This window comes from Tiliqua scincoides, chromosome 13, assembly GCF_035046505.1.
Source record: "Tiliqua scincoides isolate rTilSci1 chromosome 13, rTilSci1.hap2, whole genome shotgun sequence".
NCBI classification, from domain to species: Eukaryota; Metazoa; Chordata; class Lepidosauria; order Squamata; family Scincidae; genus Tiliqua; species Tiliqua scincoides.
The window spans coordinates 15,809,801-15,816,018 of NC_089833.1; positions in this window are offsets into that span (position 1 = coordinate 15,809,801).

Here is a 6,218-nt window from a genome sequence, read left to right on the forward strand (position 1 = left end):
GAAGGCACCCCAATGGGGCTACTCAGATCTACACCAGTGAAATTGCTGTTGCAGGTTCGAGCAGCTGGATGCAGGCTGGCCGAGAGGGGGGGTTAGGATACAGCCTAGGTCGTCCAGGCTGGTTCCATCCCCCTCCCGGGCCCAGTCCACCTACTGGTCTGCTCTTTCCCCACCTAGAACTGCCTCTGTTTTGCCCTCCGGCCACCTTCTCCAAAGCCCCCTCCATGCTGATCTCCCTAGACCAGCTCTTACCCCTGGATCTGGTGCAGGGAGGCCGGCGCTCATCCTTGCGCTGGCCTCTATGACCCTGGAGTAGTCACTAATGTCTTTACAGCTTGTTCACAACACTCCCAAGCTGGCACAAGGGACTCTTAAGCAAAAAGCTCCTTACCAGGGCCATGTTAGTGTTACCTGTTTTCTCTGGTCAGAATATGGAAGGTTGGTCTGCACCAGTGTTTGGACCTGCCAACTTCAGACATGATGCTGTACATAATCGGTGGATTCACACAGAGCAGGTTGAAACCCAAACACAGAGGCATGCCCTCAATTTCACACTCAACGTTGGTAGGTGTTCCTTGGCGCCTGCCACTGTAGGTCACGGGTGCTTTCTGGCCACCTGACATTTCAACCAAGGGTGGTCTGACTTTAGGCTGCACCACCAGTGTCTTTGGGGGTGCTCCCCATGTTTTGAATTTCCAAGCGGGAGTTCAGACATAACCAATTTGTGCTCAGGAGGCTCCCAGGCAGAAAACCATCCTCATCAAGAATGCCACTCTTGCCAGTTACCACTGCCGTTGACTAATCAGCTATCTCTGGACCCCACTGGCCACTTACATCCTGCTGTTCACCCCTTGCTGGCCTGCCTCTGCCATTGCAGGGCTAACTGATATCTCTTCATTTTCAGATAAGGGTGAATTAAAAAATTGACACCCGCCTAAACTTTATACAGTGCCAACTTCATTCTGGAAGATTTGTGTGTTGTGTTCCGGAGCTCAAGAAGACGGCTGGCTCATATACGGCCTTCAAGAGCGTTCATGGGGGACCACAGGCTCTCCCTCGGAGTCTGCCTTATGCTGAATGAGAACAATGGTCTCGACTCCTACAGAAGGAGGCTAAAATCTGGCCATCCTGGATGCCCAACACACCACAATTTGTTGTGCATTTCAGAGGCCAAACTTGCCCACTTCCCCTGCAGATTTCCTGACGCAACTTCCTCTTCCCGCTTCCTCACGTATCCCCGGCCCGGCCCGGTTACGAAAGACACTTGCAAGCCTCTCCTCTCCTTCTGCTTCTACATCTGCTGAGGTCAGCGGCCAGGGGCTGCAGCGCAGGGGCTACGGAAACCGGCACAAGCAGTCAAGATGACGATGGTTCCGAATAAAAGCCGCGAGGCATGTCAGGAGTGCAGGCAGAGCAGAGATGGTGGTATAATCCAAAGCAACCCTCACCCATGTTTTTAGTGGTCATCTCTCCGCATTCCCAAACATACCTGTTTATTTTTCTCCATTTAAGTCTTTAAGGCAATCAGGGCCGGCCCATTTATGAGACCGACTGAGTCAGTCGTCTCAGGCAGCAGACTGGCAGAGGGATGCCTCTCTCTGCCCACTCATCCTCACTGCTCTTCTTTCTCCTCCCATTGCCTGGATTGGAAAAGCAACAGGAAGGTGAACTGTGGATAGGAACATGGTTGGCTAGACCATCTCCAAGCAGAACATGGTCTTTGACGGTCTCCTCCACTGCTCCCCTTCACACTTCCTGCTCAGCTCCCTTCCCTTCTTCTTTTTCCAGTACAGGCAGTGGGACGAGCCCAGGCTGGTGCACTGCCAGGTCAGGGAGAATCAGGATTGGGCCCACTGCCAGGAAATCCGGGGCCAGCCCTGAAAGTACCTTATAAACATCTTTGAATAAACGGGTTTCCCCAGGCAGATCTTCTGCCCTAGAACAAGCTCAACAGGCACCCTCCCATCACTGCCTTGCTTCATCACCTAGCCTGGTGTCACTGTTCATGTATTGGACGAGGCCTGGAGAGAGCTGGGCTCACATTCCCATGCCCCCATGACTTACACTTGCCGCTACTCTCTCTTTTCTCCAACCTACCCCAAAAGTTTTTTGAGGGTACAAATGGTGTATCCCTTTTGTGCTCCCCGAGCTCTTTGGAGCAGTCATGGTCTATCTGAGCTAGGGTCCCTCTTGCCTGCCGACTTCTAAGAGAGGCACTCACAGCTCCCCCCTCCTGCAGTGGCCAGCCAGATGGTGTTAGCTAGGAAGCCCAGAATGAAACCATGTGGGCAAAGGGCTTTCTCTTCCTCTTGCCTCCCAGCCTCTGACCCTGGAGGAAGCGCGTCATCGATAGAATGTGTAGCATTCACTAGATATGTCCTCCACACATTTGCCCAATCCCCGCCTCTGGGAGCTGCCTCTTGTGAGAGCCAATTCCATAATTGTGAAACTGTATATGAAGGAAACTTCCCTTTTACCTGTGTCTCCTTGTCAATCAGAGGTGCTGGGTGACACCCCCTGCCCCCTTGGATCTTGAGAGTAGAAACTTCTCCCTAGCCATTGTTTCTGTTCCATGCCTAAATTAGAAATCTCTGCAATGCCCCTGTCACCCACTTCATCGCTTGGCTTTCAAGATCCCCAATTGTTTTCATCTTTCCTTGTAGCAAAGGAGCTCTACCCTACCCCAGGTTGTTTGGGTAGGTTGTCCCAGGGCTGGCCTTAGTTGCTGTGGGGCCCAAGTGAAAACATTTTTGGCAAGGTCCAGGTTCCCTGCCAAAGTCCATCGAATCTTCAGAAATATCAAGAACATTTATGATAGACTTGATATCTCTAGGGGGGAATGGAAAGCCACCAAAATGTGTGCTTCAGAAGTGCATGCGAGTTCATGGACCACAGGGGCCTGAGCGCATTTTAATATAAAATTGCATGCATTTCAGCCGACAAGTAAACCAACAAAATGTGTGTCTTTGACGTGACTAGGAGCCCAGTCCTATCCAGCTTTCTAGTTCTGATGCAGCCCGGAGTTAAGGGAACCAACATTCCCTTACCTTGAGGAGGCCTACATGACTGCCTGCCCACCACAGGATGCTGTGCATGCCCCATTGGCATGGCTGCATCAGCGCTGGAAAGTTGGATAGGATTGGGCCCTAGATTACCCTAGCGCTGGATACCCATTCGATGCAGGGCCCAATTGGGAACAATTCATCCAACTGGCTCCAAGCTGGCCCTGGGTTGTGCCTTTTCCAGCTCTACAACATCCTTCTTGGGGTGTGGTGACCAGAACTGCGCATGGGATTCCAAGTGTGGCTGTGCCAAAGGTGTATCCATGAGCAATGAGGACTAGAGACATGCGTCTTTTTGAATGTATGACCCGAGTGTCCCTCTCAGCTGTAGTCTGGGAAACCTCTGGGAGACACTCATTGTACTCAGCAGATGTGAAAGGGGAACCAGAGAGCTTCTACCGCGTGTCCCTCTCTTTGCTTGCCACGGGCCTCAGCTGCTGAAGGGTTTCCTGTTTCCGTCTTTTCAGCTACAGCAGATGAGAAGCAGAACCAATTGGCCAATCTTGGCGACAAGCCTTTGCCTGGCCATTTAAGGCACATTTCCCGGATGACACTGGAAACGGGTTGCGCTAAGAGTTTGTCGTTCCGCAGTGTTCTTTGCGCTTGGGAAACAGCACGGAAGTGGGGTAACCATGGATCAATAGGTCAAACCAGAAGGATCCCTTGGCCTCAGGTTCCTACATATCAAGACAACGGGCTTAACAGGCTTTATAGGCACTCCTTCTCCCGAGAACCCACAAGGTCTTCAGTGCTGCTCACAGAACCATGTCAGATGAAATCCACATAAATTAAAAACAATCAGTTTGGGGGGGGGGGAGAGAGAGAGAGAGCATAGCAGAAGGAGCGACAGATGCTGAAAACATCATGTTTACTCTCCAAAACCCTGAGAGAATAACAATTCAAACTCGATGCCTGCGAGATAGGCGGGCAGGCGCCAAGCGAGCCTCTCTGGGGAAGGTATTCCATGGGGCGAAAAGCAGCATATCCCCAGAAAGGAAATGGGAATCCAAGCGGTGATGTCTTTCCTGAGCAAGGAGAGGTTGCAGCACAGGGGTCCTGTTTTCTGCCTTTGCTAGTGGGACACACACACACACACACACACACACACACACACACACACACATGCCATGACAGACGTCATGAACTCTAGAACAGCGATCAAGAGTCTTGTGACACCTTAAAGATGCCACATTTTGAAGGTGAAAGTGCCAAATGTATGATGTATGAAGTGTTATCCCCCAGTTAACAGGTGTTTGCACACACACACACACACACACACACACACACACACACACACACACACACACACACACACACACACACACATGCACACACAGAGGGGGAGGCAAACTGACAAGTGTCCATATTCCGAAAAGACTTATCCCTCGATGAATGTTCAAATAGGAGATGTAGAAATGTCCTGTTTTTCAGATGGCTCTTGAACTCAGGACATCTGGGTTGAATAAATGTGCACCAAATGTCAGCTTTCCGGTTGGAGTGGAAGTAGCTGGACCCACAAAATAGTCAGCCCCAAAGACCTATGTGTCTCTCATAATCTCCCAAAAGTGACGCCTTGGGCATTTGCTCTGGCTTAGCAAAGGGAGGGCTAAAAAAAATAAAATCTTTTAAATAAATAAATAAATAAATAAATGGTGAGTGGTGGGTCTGATTCAGGTCAGCCAGTGCACTCCAAGCAAACCAGAATGGAATCTGACTAGGTTCCACTCATATAATTCATTTCTATGACGTGACAGGGGCCAAGTTTCATGTTCGCCAGGACACTGGCACTAGCCAGCTGTACCCCGCACTCTCATTCGCGGCCATGTGAGTTGACAGCTCGTTGACCGCAGCACGGAAAGCCGTAATAATAGAAACCAGGACAACTGAAACCATCGCTGCATGCTTTTTATTGAACTTCGTTGCATGGGGTTTTCCAGTTGGCTCCTTTGAATGGTCCCCAAGGGCATCCATCCAGGCCCCAATTCAGTCCCAAGACCACCTGGGTGCCCCACTTGTCCAGGAGGGAAGCTCTGTTATGATGATGAATTGCAACATTTCGTCACTGGAAGGCACTTTAAAATCCATCTTCTTGCATTAGCATCATCCCTTTCAAGGCTGAGGGGGGGGAGCATCAGTGACTTGTTAGTAATGAAATCTCAGCTGTCACCGGGTGCCGGAAATGCAGGTTACAGCAGGATTAGGCTCCCTGCCAAAAAGAGTCAAGTCAAACTGTGCAGTTGGGAAACCCAGATTTCACAATCTGCCTCAAAACAGGCCAAGACAGTGACCGTTTCATTCATTCTTCACATGTATCTCCCACCCTTCCTCAGCTTAGTGTGCTGACCCCGCCTTTTCACAACAGTCTTGTGAGGTAGGGTGATCTAGGGTAGGGTAACAGGTTCACACATGCTGGCAGTGACCGGATGCTACAGGAGGCAGTTTCATTTTCAGGCAACCCCAACCTTCCCCATGTGCTCTGCCCCACTCAATCACTGCGCCTTATGATGTCTTAATCCCCCTCCCTTTTAAGAGAAGCCCTCTGCCTCCTGCTTCCCTCACATCCGGGGGAAGGAGGTGCCTGCTCTCGGGGATCCATCCCATCATAGAAGCTACAGCTTCCCTTTTGAATGAGTCCCTCCACCCACCCACCCCCGCACCCCACACACACTTGTTGTCCCCTGACCCCCAGACTCCTCCTCCAGCCTCCCACAGCCCCTGATCTCCGGGCAACGCTATCCATTTGACCTCCTCTCCTGGCCATAAATGGAGACAATTCGGAGCCCTTTCCCCCCAGGGTGGAAAGCCAGTGGAGAAGAAGGGGAAGGGAATCTTAGGAATGTCCAGCACACAGAACATGTGCAATGCATTTCCAGCCTGTCTGTTGGACAGGGGGGTGGCCGGCCAAGGCTCTGCCGGTTGGACTCCATTCCCCTTCCCAGTGCTTTTTTTTGGTAAAAGAAAAGGTGCAGGAACTCACAACTTGTTAATCTTTTATTCATTTAGTCATTTATTCATTCATTCATTTATTTATTTATTTATTTTTAAGCCATTTTTTTATTGGAGAAATAAAATATTTTTTATGTGCTTCCCCCCTAAAGATGAACTTAACTTCTGAGTAGACATGCATAGGACTGGGCTGTCAATCTCCACATCCCC